This window comes from Leopardus geoffroyi, chromosome A3 (assembly GCF_018350155.1).
Source record: "Leopardus geoffroyi isolate Oge1 chromosome A3, O.geoffroyi_Oge1_pat1.0, whole genome shotgun sequence".
Taxonomy (NCBI): domain Eukaryota; kingdom Metazoa; phylum Chordata; class Mammalia; order Carnivora; family Felidae; genus Leopardus; species Leopardus geoffroyi.
In genome coordinates, this window is record NC_059336.1 from 80,231,982 (window position 1) to 80,249,619 (window position 17,638).

The window sequence follows — 17,638 nt, forward strand, 5'->3', positions numbered from 1 at the left end:
CTGAGCCACCCAGGCGCCCCTCCTGTCCACATTCTTAACAACCTGGATAGCTCATTCCTTTTCCACCCTCACAGGTGGAATGGGCAGGTGAGATGCCACTGGGGCCATTGTGATCCTTCCTACCTGAGTGGACATAGGATCGTCAGGTGGGATTTTGTGGTGTCTTTCTGCCACAGAGGCTAGTGTAACTGCCGGGAGTAAGGGCAAGGAGCAGAGGACGAGGGTGGACGACAGCAACCTTTTGCACCAGGAGCTTTTAAAATGCATCTGAGGAGGACATGCTGGTCAGAGCGACAGCTAGCCTGAAAGTAGATGCAGAGCCCATACCACAAATGACAGATCATCTTGTGAGTCAAAATCTGCCAAAATTATTTACTTTCTAAAAGCTTTATTGAAATATAATTCACATCTACCTAAAGTATACAGTTCAGGGGCGCCTGGCTGGCTCAGTGGGAAGAGCATGCGACTCTTGATCTTGGGGTTGTGAGTTTGGGCCCCATGTTGTGTGTAAGATTACTAAAATAAGTAAATAAAAACTTTTAAAAAATGAAGTACACAATTCACTGGTTTTTAGTATATTCAGAGTTGTACATCCATCTTCTCAATCAATTTTAGAATATTTTCACCCCAAAAAGAAACCCTGTACCCTTTATTTTATCTATTTATTTAGTTTTTTATTGAAATAGAAAGAGTGCACAAGTGAGTGAAGGCAGAGAGGGAGAGAGAGAAAGAGAGAGAGAGAGACAGAGAGAGAAGCGGGGCTCACCCAAAGCAGAGCTCATGTACACCCGATGCTGGCTTGAACTCGGGAACCATGAGATCATGACCTGAGCCCAACTCAGATGTTTAACTGACTGAGCCACCCAGGTGCCCAACCCAGACCCTCAACCCCCCAACCCTCCTCCAGCCTTAGGCAAGCACCAGTATATCCTTTCCGTCTCAATAGATTTGCCTATTCTGGACATTTCATAGCAATAGAATCATGTAATATGTGGTATTTTGTGACAGGCTTCAAAATTATCTCTAACAGAGAAATATACCAACCTACATTTGAGTCCAAAACATGATTGGCAGAAACCAAAGATGGAGACGGAGAATTTAGAAGTTGTTGCTTAACCTTGGAGCCTCCGTTGTCTCGGGTTGCTGATTCCTACCTCACAAGGCTGTGGTGAGGATGTGAAGGTCCAGCCCAGGCCTGGCCCCCAACTGCTCAGCAGAGGGGACCCTCTCGAGTGAGATGGAGGTCTAGTGATAAGACCAACTGTGGAACAGCCTCAGATCAAAGTAATCTTCTGAATCAGTGGCTGCTGTGACTTTCAAAAAGTTAAACCACAAACTAGGGTTATGTAAGGGGTGTTTTCCCTGCCTCTCACCCAGGAGGTTGTGTCCGGGTGCCAAAGTCAGCAAAGCAGTGCTCTAGGCTCTTTCTTGCAGAAGAGGTACAGGAATGTTCAGTCCCATTCAGATGGCTCCTGCTGCCCAAGAGAGAGGAGACCCTCTAGGGACCCCGCTCTCCTCTGCATTCCCAGATTTCTCCTGACTGTTGCCCAGGCCTCTCCTGATCTCTCTGCAGGCCTGAACTGCTGCCTGCCAGGTCTCTGCTGGCAGCTACACATGCCAAGGCGGAAGGCGTCTTACCTGTTCCACGTGAGCAGGGTGTTGTTGTTGCTACTACAGCAACAGCTTCATTTTACCTCCCTGCGAAAAGTTCTACCACCAGGAACCCTCTCCTTCCGCTCTGTTCAGATCCCTGCTTGTCCCCAGTGTGGGGCACGGTGGGAGGCCCGGAACCCAGGTCAGCAACTGACCCTCCGCCCCAGGCTGTGTCTAGGGTGGAGATGCTCAGTGGCCACTTTTCCTGGCTCAGCCCTTGACAGGAATGCCAGGAGCCTACCCCTTCTTTTGCCCTCCCCACAGGGAATGAGGTCCCATGGGATCTTTCTCTGCTTGGCCCACACACTCAGGCCATAGGACCGACACCCCCCATCCCCACCATAACATCAGTAGTCTGGGGCTTTCCTGACAGTTGCAGGACAGAGTCTGGGGTCTCAAGCGAGAGGAAGGAGTGGAGTTCTGCCTTCCACCTTCCTGGCCCCCCCTCCCTAACCCGTGTAGCAGTTAGCTGAGGTCTGGGAATGGAGGAGGCTGGGGCGGGGGCTGAGGTGGAGGGGAGGCTGAAGAGGAGAGGGAGAGGGAGAGGGAGAGGGAAAGGTCCTGAGAACTTCCCTTCCCTGAACTGTATCCAACGAGGTGTGACTCCAGCCTCCCGGGAGAGGAATGTAGTGGCTGCCAGAGAACAGTCACCGGAGCTGTGGAACAGCACCCCCGGGGCGGGGCGGGTTCGCAAAGCAGGCTGAGACCAGGGCTCAAGGTCAGTCGGGGCTACCTGGGCTGGTGGGTGTGGCCCGGGAGGGTCTCCTCATCCGTGACACTGCTGGCCTGACACCTACTCCCAAGCCCTATAAGCTCAGTGTGGGGAGGCAGAATTAGGAGTTTGTGCAGGAGGCAGCCGGGGAAACAGAAACCATGGGCTCACAGCCCTGCTTCGGGCCTGGGGCCCACTAGGTTGACAGACCTAAATTATTAAGGCCTGGGAAGAAGGCTGGCCGGCTGGCACGCACACCAAAGGGGAACCGATCGCCCCTCTCGTGTTCTCTTCACAGTTACCCGGGAGGTCATGCAGCTTCCAGTTCTGGCTGCCCCAGTGTGGTCAATGTGTGAAAAGGGCATCTGGCTGCCCTTGGAGGGACCCCGGCCTAGGCTGTCGCTGTCCCTACACCCTGGATTTATCAGGGCCTTTTGTTTGCGGGCTCCAGCTCATCTCCCTCTGCCACACACATTTTCTGCATTTCCCCTTCCCGCATGGCAGCTTTGCTCTTTCTCCTCCCCACCAAGAAAGACCCGGCAGCTGCCCAGGGGCCATAGTTTCCAGAGCCCTGGATTCTGTGGGGCCAGTCACAGGGACCCACCTGCGCTCAGATGTCAGCCTAGGGCTGGCTGGTAAGACCCCTGCTCCCATTCAGCCGGAGATGTCTAGAGGAGGCCAGAGCCACTTCCAAATCTGCTCCGGGCTTTCTCTGGGGTTTACCTCGGAGCAGATGGGGTTAATAAACCCCATAGGTGTTCCATTTCCAGTGCCTGGGAAAGAAAGGCAGAGGGTACGCCTGAAGTCCTAGAGGTCAGAATGGTGCCTGTGAAATATGGAAGGGCAGATTCCAGGCCGCACGCTGGTGCCACTCTGCCAGGAGTCGAGGATCCTGGGGCAAGGAAGAGCCTGGCGGGTCTGAGAATGATCCAGATGGCTTGTGGAGCTAGAACCCCCTTCCTGGTTTTCATTCCTACAGTCATTTCTCTAAAGGCTTCTGTTCCTGGAAGCTGCTGATACCCTAGCAGGACGAGGACCAGCTGGCTTCCTCAGGACAACTGGGCATCCCTCGGCCCATCCCTTCTCTGATAGCGAGGCTCACTGTTTCCTCCCTGGTGTTGCTCTGGGCCTCACATTCCCCTGCTTCCCTTCATCTGGACAGTTAGGAAAAATTGTCCGAGATTTGGAAATGGGACAAAGGGATTCCTGCAAGCCCTTGAGTCATGCTGGGCTCAGGCATTGTCCAGCAGGCCTGTCTGAAGGGATTAGCTGATTTCCTAGGGGTGTGTACTTTTGTCTAGCTTGTCTATTTACTGTCGATTAGGGTATTTTACAACTTTATAGGGAAGGCATAGAGGGGGCGCCTGGGTGGCTCAGTCAGTTAAGGGCCGACTTTGGCTCAGGTCATGATCTCACAGTTTGTGAGTTTGAGCCCTACGTCAGGCTCTGTGCTGACAGCTGAGCCTGGAGCCTGCTTCGGATTCTGTGTCTCCCTCTCTCTCTGCCCTGCCTCTGCTCGTGCTCTGTCTCTCTCTCTCTCAAAAATAAAGAAACATTATAAATAAATAAATAAATAAATAAATAAATAAATAAATAATAAGGAAGGTGTAGAAAACAAGGCTAAAGTCTTATTTTATATGATATAATTTAACAAACTTATTTCAGTATTCTTTCTTTCAGTTACTACAAAGACTTAAGTATCTTCTATACTTTTTGGAACCAGCTTTACCATCCTGTTGATTCTCTCCTTAATTAATTAAAAAAAAATTTTTTTAATGTTTATTTTTGAGAGAGAGAGAGAGAGAGAGAGCGCAAGCAGGAGAGGGGCAGAGAGAGAGGGAATCTGAAGCAGTCTCTAGGCTCCGAGCTGTCAGCACAGAGCTCGATGTGGGGCTTAAACCCACTAACTGTGAGATCATGACCTGAGCCGAAGTCGGATGCTTAACGGACTGATCCACCCAGGTGCCCCTCTGCTTAATTAATTAAATTCATTTTTGATACATGTTCAGTCTACATTTGTATGAAAACTATGGTTTTAAATTTTTAATTAAAAAATGAACACATAAGAAAATGGACTCTTTTTATGTACAGCTCTATGAAATTTTTTAAGGTTTATTTATTTATTTTTGAGAGAGAGAGAGAGAGAGAGAGAAAGAGAGAGCATGAGTGGGGGAGGGACAGAGAGAAAGAGGGAGAGAGGGAATCCCAAGCAGGCTCCACACTGTCAGTGCAGAGCCTGATATGAGGCTCGAACCCACAAACCGTGAGATCATGACCTGAGCTGAAATCAAGAGGCAGATACTTAACTGACTGAGCCACCCCGCACCCTTACAGTTCTATGAATTTTAACCCGTATAGAAGTTGTGCAACCACTACCACAATCAGGCTACAGAACAGTTTCATCATGTCAAAAAATTCCCTGCAGAATCATGTTTGTGTGTATGTATATGGGAAAAAACCCACACATCATAAAATGTACCATCTTAACCATTTTTAAGTCTACAGTTCAGTAGTTTTAAGAATTTTTACATTGTTGGGACGCCTGGGTAGCTCAGTCAGTTAAGTGTCTGACTCTTGATTTTGTTTCAGGTCATGATCAAGCCCCACATTCATCTCCACACTGGGCATGGAGTCTGCTTAAGATTCTCTCTTTTCCTCTCCCTCTGGCCCTCTCCCCTGCTTGTGCACACTCTCTCTCTCTCTCTCTTAAAAAAAAAAAAAAAGAATATTTACATTGTTGTAAAACAGAACTTTTTCATCTTGTAAAACAGAAACTTGTAAAACTTGTAAAAAATTAAACAACTCCCCTGTGTCCCCTCCCACCAGCCCCTGGCAACCGCCATTGTGGTCCTTGTTTCTACGAATTGGACTATTTTAGATACATCACATAAGTGGAATCATTCAGTATTCATCCTTTTGTGACTGGCTTATTTCCCTTAGCATAATATCCTCAATGTTCATCCATGTTGTACCATGTTTTTAACTTTTTGAAAATTATTCTTTGACAATTTGCAAAAGGATATCAGTGACTAGGGTGTTGCTGGCCTGCATGTCTTTATTAATCCATCTAGCCTGGGGGGAATTCCCTATCTGTCCCTGTCCCAGGGAAAGGCTTGGGGTCTTAGAATTTGGCTCTGCCCTGCTACCCCCACTGCCTGCTCTCCCTTGCAAGGCTTCCAGGAGCCATTTGAATTAGACATGAGAACACACAGAAAAGCCCCTTAATCAGCAGGGTGCTTGGGGGACATCTCAAGATATGCATGGTGGGGTTAACCACACAAAGTATAAATAACTGAACTGGATATAGGCACCCAAGCCAGATATCCCATTAACTCTTCAGATAGAGGCAGGTGTTGGGGATAAAAAAATTTACCCCTTTTTCCTTTGCACGATGAGAACTGGGAACATGGCACATAGGAGGAGCTGGGCAAACCTGGGGGATGAGCCAGAGTATAGAAATGACTGGGCCAGCCCAGGTGATAGGCGTCCCCAAGCAAAACTCCTAAATAATTTATTTGAGCCTCTAAAATGGAGTCAGATAGACATGTGTATCCTCTCTCTCTCTTTCTTTCTCACACATTCACAAAGAGCCTAAGCACCTTTTCACTCAGCATCCAGAGAACCTTTGGTATGTGTAAATGCCAAGTAGTCTTCATAGCTTTAAAATCCATCACTCTCTGTGGTGCCCCCTTAAAAGTATTTAAAAACCTTTCATTTGTCTTTATAAGCAATGAAAACAGACATTCTTGGGGCGTGTTGTATTTACCCCCATGTGTCTCCCCCCACTTTCCGGAAGCCCCATTTTCTCTGCTGGGAAGGGTGTGTGGAGGGGCTGGTAAGGAAGTAGCCTTAGATACTGGTTCCAGCAATTCCCAACAGGCCTCATGGGCCTGGGAAGCTACTTAAACACCTGGAGCCTCAGTTTCGTCTCTTAAGGATTGCGACAGCTCTTTACCCAGAACTTGATAGAGTGTTCCACCCGGATTTCTAAGTTCTCTTTTCATGTGAATCCTTTTTTTTTTTTTTTTTTTTTTTTGAGAGAGAGAGAGAGAGCAGGAATGGGGTTGGGGCAGAGGGAGAGAGAGAATCTTAAGCAGACTCCATACTCAGCGTGGAGGCTGACTCAGGGCTCAGTCTCATGACCATGAGATCATGACATGAGCTGAAATCAAGAGTTGGCCACTTAACTGATTCAGCCACCCAGGTGCCCCTCATGTGAATACATCTTATCTCTAGGGTGACTGTATAAACTCTTCGTCTCCAAACCATGACATTTTTAAGAATGAAAAGTGATTCAAATACTAATTACACTGGGACAGGGTGTGTAAACTGGGATGGTGGCAAGCAAACAACAAAGTATGGTGACTCTTCTTCCAGACTAAATTGGAAAGCTTCTTTCATGAAGAGGCCTTGACTATACATCTCAGCATCCCCATCTGTATCTATCCTAGAGTGCTGTTCATAAAGATGCTCAGTGAACCCTGATATCTTCTTCTTTAAACTGCTCTTTTCCCCAAAAATCTAACCTAGTGCAAATGTAGAGGGAAAGGCTTCTTGGTTTAGCTTAAACACCTTATTGTAGGGTTGGGTTGACTTTGGCAGTTAAATAGCATCCATTGTGAATAGGAGACAACAGGTGGCCCGTGACTGGAAGTGGACCATTTTGGAGCAGGTCAGGATTGGGCTGCTGAGGGTAAGTTATGTCTGATCAGTTACAATCATGTGGCAGAGGCTCCTGGGACCACAGCTATACACAAGGAAAGGGATGTGTGTTGGCATACCCAAATAGGATTTCAGGTATCCACTTTGCACAAGAAAGTGCCGGGACTGTCAGAAGAAATGGAAAGAATTTTAAGGATTAACTGTTGGAGCCTAGAAGAGCAGGTTTACATCTCTAAGGGGGAGAAAAGACAAAGGTGACTTTAACTCCTTAACAGTATGCCTGGTGGGCACAAAGTTCACTTCAGTTTAGAAGGCTGTGGTTTGAAATTTGTGGAGAAGAGTCTTTTGAATTTCGCCCATAGATGGTGGATGGCAGTTGATAGCTGATATGTTCTGACCCCGCCGGTTGATGATGGTTGATGGCTGATGTGTTCGGACCCAGCCCTGAGTGGAGGAGGCAAGGAAGCCTTAAGAAAATGGAAGGAGCAGAGGTGCTTCTTTTGAAGCCATATAAGCAAGCTGTGAATACTGCTTTAGAAGGACATATCATCCAAGAGTGTCCGAGAGTGTGGGCTGTGCTCTGCTAATTCACATAACAGACACCAGAGACAAATCTTTGCAGCAAATGGCAGCCAAGTGTTGCATCCTAATAAAATCAGAATATCATGATGGTTTCTGATAGAGGATGTGCATTGTCTTCAGGAAGGGCATCCTTTGTTCTAATTGGCATAAAGGCACAATATGGGGTAATGGAGACCATGGTTGGAATAGGTGGTGATCTCCTCACTGGGCAGTGATGGCAGCTACAAAAACCTGGGAGCTGTGTTGCTAATGGCCAATGTCCCAGTGATGTATGGAGTCAACAACATTGGTCTGGATGACAGCCAGGTTGGTGCTCATAGCAAAGCCCTCTGCTGGTCCCATTGAAACAAAGAGGAGAATTGCACCAAAGAGAAATATAGAAGGGCTTTATCAGCTGTGGTGGTATTGATGAGACAGCAGAGTCCTGCCAAGGGAAGGAGGGAACCATGAGCAGAGGCCTGGAGTAGAAGATTTTTCTGTCAAGCTGCTATTGTGACCCATTCCCTTAGGATGCTGTGTCCAGGGAAAGAACATTACACTGGGATTGGAAAACATTTATTTAGGTTATGTTCTTGAAATCATTTTTAAAAATTAATTAATTAATTAGTTAATTTCCAAGTAGGAGACATACTTTTTTTGGGGTGGGCATGGAGCACACACTAGGCCATGATAAAAAGACTTAAGAGAAAGACCTGGAAATGCTGACTTCTCCCCTGGCACACATTAAGAATGAAGCCTGGGCACGGAATAGATCCCAGCCAAGTCTTTAAGGCCCGTTCTGGAGAGTAGGAGCAGAGAGAAAGGCTCCCACACATGCTGCTGGGCCACAGCAGGGCCCTGGCTCTACCTGGCTCTAGACCCTTGCAGACACACTCCAGTTTTTCCAGAGGAGAATTGGGGTGGGGGGGGAGGGTGGACACAGAGGGGGATCTGGAGGTAGGTTGTGAATAACAACAATGTTTTTTATTCTGTTTATTTATTTTGAGAGAGAGAGAGAAGAGAGAGGGGGACAGGGGGACAGAGTGAGGAAAAGAATCCCAAGCAGTCTCCTCACTGTGAGTGAAGAGCCCAACGTGGGGCTCAAACTCAGGAACCTTGAGATCAGGACCTGAGCCGGAAGTCTGATGCTTAAACTACTGAGCCACCCAGGTGCTCCCAATGTTGTTTTTTAAAAAGCATCTGCCAACATCATACTACTGGGTCTGATGTCCCATTTTACAGCATAAATAAAAACTCAAGGAAAATAAATGCATTAGCTCCTATGAAGTTGGAAGTGGTATGGATGGTAGGGTGTGGGTGGGCCAGTGGGGGGCAGAGTGAATGTGGGGGTGGAGGTGGGGGGCTTACACAAGGAGGGCGGGCTTGGAGCAGACAAGACACAAGAGGTACCTGTGGGGGAATGAGAGTCTTAAGTGTCCTCTTAAGTGTCCTTATGCAAGTCTGGGCTGTCAGGGACCTTGTGGGGGTGGGGGTGGGGGTTGCCCAGCTCTCGCCCTCAAGGTCCACTTGTTCCTGGTCTCTCTACTCATTGGCGTTCTTTTTGTCCCATTGCGGATGTAGGTAGCACAAAAGGATGTTTATCTTTTCTGTCACAATGATCTGATCAAATGGGTACTCCCACATGGGCAGGTAGACTAAGGGACGTCGATTCGAAGCTTTGCACACTGAGTCAGCATGAAATCGACTAAAGTTGCTTTTGTTGTAGACTGTCAGCCCTTTAAAAAAATCTGCCATCTTCTGTTTCCTCCGTTGCTGCCCCAGCCACCGCCGCCGCCACCACAACCGCCTTCTTAGCCGCCGCCCCACTGTAACTTCCAGCCACGGCACAGCCCACACCTATTTATTTATTTTTTAAAGTTTTATTTATTTAAATAATCTCTGCACCAACATGGGGCTTGAACTCATGAGCCTGAGATCAAGAGTCACAGGCTCTGCCGACTGAGCCAGCCAGGCTCCCCTAAATCATTTCAGCTTACTTCTAGTGGCCTCAGCTGATGTTGCCCAGGAGAATCATTAACCATCATTAAACAAATAACCTCCGTTTCTCCTCCCTCACAAGATACCCATGTGAGAAGCAGGTTGAGCCCCAGTCAGTGTTTGGATGTGTGGCTCCTAATCAACACTACTACAGTTGACCTTTGAACAGTACAGATTTGAACTGCATCGGTCCACTTATGTGTGGACTTTTTTTTTTTTTTTGATAAATACAATACAGAGCTGTAAATGTATTTTCCTTATGATTTCTTAATGGCATTTTCTTTTCTCTATCTTACTTTATTATAAGAATACAGTGTATAATACATCTAACATGCAAAATAAGTGTTAATCAACTGTTTGTGTTATTGGTAAGCCTTCGAGTCAATGGTAGGCTTTTAGTAAAGTTTCTGGTGAAAAATCCAGATCCTATCTGCCAGATCACCAGGGATCCACACTGGAGGAGTCAAAAGATATACATGGATTTTCAACTATGTGGGCGTTGGCACCCCTACCCACCATGTTGTTCAACTGTACATATTTCTTATTATAAATCACAATATTATACTATCTTTGAAGTAAATTATTTTGGGTATGACATTTAGTACTTTATGAGGGCAGACTATCCCAAATATACTCTAAACATTTGCACAAAATGCATGTAACTATTTTCATGTGATAAAATTTTATTAATTTCTTGTGGTTTAATTCATGATTATTTTACACTTGGTGACATAGGCTGAGCCAGAAGTCATGCCAAATCCCCATCATTTTAAAATCAAACTGTGTCTTATGTTGATTTTTCTTTTGATATAAACATTACATGTTCACTGTAAAAAGAAAAAAAAAAAAAAGACACAGACAGGCTAAAAGAAGAAAATGCATACTCTTAGCCCATTCTCAGAGTTAACCACTATTCACCACCTGATGTATATTCTCCCAAATCTTTTTCTACGTATGTACATGTGCATGACTGGGTATAAAAAAAAATACTCATACACCTGTAAAACACGAATAAGGCTTTGTCAAGTTAATAGCTACATTACTCATTTCTAATATTTCTACTTTGTAAAAGATTTGCCTGTTTTTGTTTCATAATTACCTGTTCTTATTTATGGTGGCTATTCTTTCATTTAGTTCCCTGAAGTTTTATATACATTTTCATTTAAAATCTCTTCAAGATTGTCTCCAGTTCCTTAAATGTACATTTTCTTGTTTAGGGGGTCTGAAAACCACCTTTAGTGTTGTTGGTCTTTCTTATAGATTTTGTAATTCTTATTTGTGGCTCATCTTCCATGGGAGTCATCTTTCTCAGGACTTCTTTATGTGCTCTGGGTGGGAGGGCTTCCTCAAGGGAGGTTTTGGTATTTTCCTATGGGTTGAGGCACTGTCTCCAGACCAAGGCTTAGGCTAGTGGACCAGAACTATTGACTCCATTTTCACACATCACTGGGCAGATGGCTGTGTTGAGCCACACAACCTCTTAGGCTTTTAGTTCATTGGCCATTTAGCTCAAAGGCAAGCCCAGCTGCTCTTTCAGTCCTTGCTGGTTTCCTTGATGGGGGTCTGGGGAAGGCCATACCAAAATGTGCCACTTTGGCATATTGATTATTTGAAATTAAAGTCACTTAAGAGGGGTTTCTGGGTGGCTCAGTTGGTTAAGTGTCTGAACTGCTCAGGTCATGATCTCACCACTTGTGAGTTTGAGAGCCGCATTGGACTCTGTGCTGCCAGCTCAGAGCCTGGAGCCTGCTTTGGATTCTGTGTCTCTCTCCCTCTCTGTTCTGACCCCCCTCATACTCTGTCTCTCTCTTTATCAAAAAAATAAATAAAGATTAAAAAATTTTTTTAATAAAATAAGATAAAGTCACATAAGAAATAGCCAGTGCCAGAAGAACACTCTGACTTGCCCCACCTTTGTCCCCAGAAAGCAGGAAATAAACCTCCCATGTGAAAGTTACCCTCCCTGTACCAGGATGTAAAAAGACATTCTATCATAGGGCCCCCAACAGGCCCACAGACTCCTTCTCTCCAGGATTCCTCCATGACTTCCCCAGATTGCCTATGCAGCCTCTTGGCCCTTCTTGTACCAAAGTGAGGTGCCTGTGACCCTTCTTGGCATCTTATTTTTTAACCTTCTTCTCTCATTCAGCTGCAGGTGTGTGTGTGGGGTGGAGGGGGGTATACAAAGAACATTTCCATTCTGGGATCCTCTGTTTCTTTCCTCTTGACACTTTTTAAGTCTTATGTGGTTGTACTATTTTCCATATTTGGTTGCCTCTGGTTAACTTTTGATCTTTTTTTAACAGTTCATTTTTTGATTACTTTAAGGAGTGTGGGCCTGAAGGAGGTTGTGTGCTCTGGCCTCACTTGTACCACATTTCCCCAGAGTCGAAGCAGGTGCAGCTCTCAAGAACTCACAAGATGCCAGGGTCTCCTGGGTTGTTGCTACTGTGAGAGGATGGTATGTGCCCCTCAGGCCACAGACCTCCTCACAGTCGGCCGGTCCATCAGTCTCTCTCTTTTTCTTTCAAGTCCTCCAACCCTCAATTTCTTCATCTGTTATATGAGTTATTGTTGCCAGTAAGCTATGTTGAAACTCTCTCTCTCTCTAAAATGAAATTAGACTTCCTTCCTACACCCAAACATAGAGTTTTGGGGCCCAGGATTTCTGAGAGTTTCTGGGGCACAGCCTGGCATGCGCTCTTACTCATCTTCTACTTGTCTTACTGCCATGATTCTGCCTCTGTAGCTCACGACACTAGAGACTTGGTGACTGCCAGGCCTCAGGAAGAGGACACGGCCCTCATTACCCCTCAGCCCATCTGAAGCCAGGCTCCACTGACTGGGGAGGAGGAGAAGTGACTGGCCTCCATCTGGCAGGGGCCACCTCAGCCCCCACCAGCAGCAGTCTCCAGACCTGCACACTCCCCAGAGACGGGAGGAAATCCTTCCCTCCCCCAGCCCAAAGCACTCTTCTTTGCCAGCTACAGGATGACTGAGAGTGAGAGCATCCCTTTCTGTTAGGGGCAGTCTCCTAACAGAGAAGGGCAAATATTGCTGCTTTTCCCACCTACCTGGGGTCTCCCAGAACATTTTAACCACTTGACAAATGCAGGAGCCATGGACGATTCAAGGCCAATTAAAGTTTCAACCCAGCTCCCCACCACCTTACCACCTCTACAAATATCACCTGTTGGGACAAGGGTAGACCAGAACGGGTAGGCTTAGGAGAAATATTTCCTATTACTGCTTTGGAGAAGCTGCTGTGGCTGTTGCCGACTTCTTTGTTCTGGGCAGAGAAGGAAGCCAAATGCCTGAGCCAGAGCCTAGTGCACTGACCGGGTGAGGGACTTTAGGCCACCTCAGGGCCTTGAATCCAGAATCAAGAGCCACAGAGAATGAGGAACAGTTGTGGGATCCTCTGTGGGTTAGGATCAGAGACTTCTCTTTACAGCCAGAAAAATGGCCATTCCAGAGGGAAATTGGAAATCGTCTTTGGGCCCGAGCCTTTCTTTGTTCCTGCCTTTCTTCAGGGGTTGGAATGTTCTGCAGCACAGACCTCAGGTGGGTGAGATCAGACTCAGAACTCAGAAAAGCCAGCCAGGAAGCGGAGAGCTGGAGCTTCCGAGTCCTATTATCTAACAAGGGTTGGGTGTGGGTGGGATTCGTGCCTACCTGCAGAGAGGCCTCCAAAAATCAACCTTATCTTGACCTTTCCTGTGAGCCAGCACGCGTGCGCTCAAATTTTAACAAACATCATGACCTTTACTTAATAAAGCCCTGGGGGAAAGCCAGGGCAAATGTTCCCACTTTGAAGTGCTTCATAAACCACGTGGCGTCTTCCATGTGTGAGGATGACAGGAGTGGCCCATTGTCACCTGAGTCATTTTTTCCAGATGTGGTGAGGGGAAAACAGCCAGCTGGTGTCACGGGGAAGTGCTGTATTCAAGTGTTGGTCAGGGTGTTGGCCAGTCACACGGTGACGTGCCGCTGTTGCTAGTCCCACCTCCTTGCGTTGCCACTTCTCACCTGTGATATGGAGATGGCGAGGGGACTAAGCCATGCCTGGTATTTCTCCCCTAGAATGTGTGCACTCATAGTTGTGAGAGCTCTTGAAAAAAAAATCACATGCCAATGACTTGACAGACTGCGTAGGGGAATGTACACTGAACTTAGGGTTTAAAGACTCAGGTTGGATCTGAGTACTTCTTAGTTATGTAAATTTAGGCAAGTTACTTAAGGCCTCAAGGCCTCCGTTTCTTCACCTGTCAAATGGGTATAATCCCCTGGACCTGACTCCCTCAAGAGGTGGGTTAAGTGAGATGGAAACGCACAGGAAGTGCTGTTATTTGATGCCGTCACAGGTGAGGTGCTCTTATTTGGGTCACCAGGGCAGGGTCTTTCTTGGCCTCCATCCTCTCTCAAGGGAGAAGAGCATCTGCCAGTTGCTCTAGTAACCTGGACCAACGGCTGGCTTCCTGTAGGGGCTTTCCTGCTCAAGCACAGTTTCGGTTTCCCCTCTTAACCCCTGCCAGTGGCTTAGAGTGGTGGTGGAGGGGTGCAGGTTGCTCGAGCGGAGGCCCTCTGCAGACCATGCTCCCTCCATGGCATCGCTTGCCACGACTTTGCCCTGCTCTGCAAAATGGAAAAGAGAACCTGGTTACGCATCTCACTGGTTTTTCTGCTTTCTTTTCATGACTCATTTTCAGGAGTATTTCAGGTAAACCACTTTTGGTGAAGGTACTTCTTGGCTCAGTTTTCTCCTCATTTTCTCTGAATCAAGGCTGACAAGTCTGCCTTCTGCGTCCGACCTACCATCTCCAGAAAACAGGCCAGGCCACCGGAGATCACCAGTTGCCTGGGCTGTCTTCAGTGGGGACCTGAAGGGATTTGGGCATCTCTGTAGCAGTAAAATTCACTCACTGGGTGTCCTCCATGAGAAGTGGGAGCCACCTGTCCCCTTCTGCCTTTCCTTACAGGCAACTGGCACTGGCTGAAATCTCTCCATTGGTGACTCACTTCTTTGTGTCTGAGTCCTATATTCAATATAAAAGCCCTGGGCATCACTATAGTCTTCAGGAGTAACACTTCCTATTCCCAGAAAGTCAGGGACCAGACTAGAAGGACTTTGTAACTCCAGACTAGAAGGACAAACCAGGTTTGCTGTTCTTACTATCCTGTGTTTCCTATAATCATTATCTGTGAAACCCATGAAACAAAAAAGGCCTATGGGTTTTGTCCATGGGGGAGCCATAAAAGGGTTTTGAGCCCGAGTCCTCTGTACATGCAGGTTTCCTTGAGAGGTAGGCGGACCAGCTGCCTGATGAGAAGGAGGCAGGCCTAGTCCCCAGACTGCAAGGAGGCAAGAAGTCCTAGGGCACTGATACAGGACCTCGGGGCCTGTAAGCCCGACCTGTAGGGAAGCTGTGTGTGAGTTTCTGATCTCTCCTAGCCAGGTATTTATAAAGAGCAGGGAGCACTTCACACACTTACTTAGTTCTTGCGGGAATGGTCTCTGAGACTGGTTTGAAAGACATTTATCTAGTGATCAGAGAGCTATCAAAACTGACTCCTCACTTTAAGACTGGGAGGTGGTACTGTTATATTATCTTCATTTTACAGATTGGGAAACCAAGGAGCAATAACCTGGATTAAGAATCTCAGATTCAGGGGCGCCTGGGTGGCTCAGTCGGTTAAGCGTCCGACTTCGGCTCAGGTCACGATCTCACGGTCCGTGAGTTCGAGCCCCGCGTCGGGCTCTGGGCTGATGGCTCAGAGCCTGGAGCCTGCTTCCGATTCTGTGTCTCCCTCTCTCTCTGCCCCTACCCCGTTCATGCTCTGTCTCTCTCTGTCTCAAAAATTAAAAAAAAAAAAAATTAAAAAAAAAAAAAATCTCAGATTCAATTGGCTTTTATTGAACTGTGTTGCATGTCAGGCATCTGGCAGGTGTTTTCCCAAGGACTAGCTCCTGTAATCCTCCCAAGAACTTGGTAGTGTCTGTAGGCTCTATTATCCCTGGTTTACAGGTGACGCATGTGTAGTCCTGTAATATTGTGATTTGTAATAAGAAATTTAGGGGTGCCTGGATGGCTCAGTCAGGACAGCATGCGACTCTAGATCTCAAGGGCCTTGAATTCAAGCCTCACATTGGACATGGAGCCTACTTTAAAAAAAAATGAAAGAGATATATATTTGATCTTTGTCATTACTCTGTCTTCGAGATTGCTGATCTTTTATTTTTTCTGAATCATCTAATCTTCTATTGATTCCCTGGTATATTTTTCATTTCAGTTATTGTATTCTTTAGCTCTGATTGGTTCTTTTTTATATGTTCTGTCTCTGTTAAAGTTCTCACTGTGTTCATCTGTTTTTCACTCGAGTTTGGTAGTTTCTTTATGTCTATTACTTTGAAGTCTATCTGGTAGATTGCTTATCTCCATTTCATTTAGTTCTTTTTCTGAGGTTTCATCTTGCTCTTTTGTTTGGACTATATTCGTCTCTCTCCCTATTTTGCCTAACTCTCTTTGTTTCGGTGTATTAGGTAAATCAGTTATGTCCCCTGGTCTCGAAGGACTAGCTTTATGTATAAGGTGTCCTGTGGGGCCCAGTAGTGAAACCCCCTCATCACTGGAGCAGGGTGCCCTAGGTGTTCATGCATGCATCCTCCTGTTGTAGCTGGACCCAGATTCGTATGGACTTGCCAGGGCAAGGGGCTGTCCCCCAGCTCGGCTGTCTGCAAGGGTTGGCCATGACTACTACCAGTGTGCTGGTGGGCGGGGTGCAGGCCTTCAGTGCAGCTGGCTGACAGGCCTGGTGGCTGCAACTGTTACCAGTGCTCTAGTGTGCAAGGCAAGCTTCCCAGGCCAGGGGGCCTCTTGGGAGGGCAGGTTGGGTGGGGAAAGTCCACATAGGAACGCTGGAGCAGGGCGAGTGGTGCTAGCAAGTTAGATGGACAGTGTGGGAACTGGCTCCCACCAGTGCTGGCCCAGCTAAGTAGAAGGGGAATGAGAAAAACGTGGTGCCCACCAGCGCTCTGTCCCCAGAGAATGTGCCAACTGATCCCTGCTTCTTCAGCACATGCCCCAAAATTAGTAAATAAATTTCCTTCACGTGTAACCCAGGTGCTTTTCAAACTGCTGCCTTTGTGTTGGCTCTCCCAGCTAGTGAGCTCGTGTGCATCCTTGGAGAACAGTCTTGGTTTGCCCATTGCACTCTAGCTCTCCCAGACAGAAGCCCTGTTGGTTTTCAAAGCCAGACTTTATAGGGACTCATCTTCCCGGAGCAGGTCCCCTGGGCAGGGGTGCCTGATGTGAGGCTTGGACACATCATCCTTCAGGGAGGGACTCTGCTGTTGCGATACCCCTCCTCCTTGTGGGTCCCAGCACCAGGGCTATGCATCCTGACTGGACCACAACTCTGCCCCTCCTACCCGACTTGATGTGGCTTTTTCTTTATCTCCTTTGTTGTGTAAAATCTGTTCTGCTAGTCGTCAGTTCGTTCCCAGAGATAGCTCTTCTATATGTAGCTGTACTTCTGATGTGTCTGTGGGAGGAGGTGAGCTCAGGATCTTCTTGTTCCACCATCTTGATCTCGCCTCAAGATTGATTCTTGCACTGGCTGAAATCTACCCATGAGAGTCTTCTTCTCGATGATTTGTATTTTTTGTGGCTAACAAAGGTCTTGTCAGATCTGATTACAGCGTCATATTTTTAATAATCGTGGCAGCTAGCTTTTATTGAGTGTTTACTCTGTGCCAGCGCTGTTCCCAACGCATCACTTACTGCATTAGCCCACTTAATTCTCACAACCACTCTGAGGTGGGAACTATTATCATGCCCATTTTACAGATAAGGTAACAAAGGCCCAGGGAGTAAGATAACAGGCTCCTACAGCCAGAAAGAGGCATAGCTGGGCGCAGGGGGACGACTCTGGCAGTTACGCTCCAGATCCCATTCTATAGCCACCACCTCTGCCCCCTTGCCTAGCTGGGCTTCATGTCAGTAACACATGCTCATATCATCTCCTTGAGGGAAACAAAGCTGCCATTATTCT

General features: G+C 47.0%; 1 long non-coding RNA gene across 1 annotated transcript in view; it reads left to right on the plus strand.

Annotated features, from left to right (window-relative positions):
* Positions 1-808: 808 nt before the first annotated feature.
* Positions 809-17,638, plus strand: part of LOC123580844 — a 121,277-nt gene continuing 104,447 nt past the window's right edge. The window contains exon 1 of the long non-coding RNA XR_006703491.1: positions 809-2,371. This is a non-coding gene — a long non-coding RNA (uncharacterized LOC123580844). The remainder of the gene's footprint in view (positions 2,372-17,638) is intronic.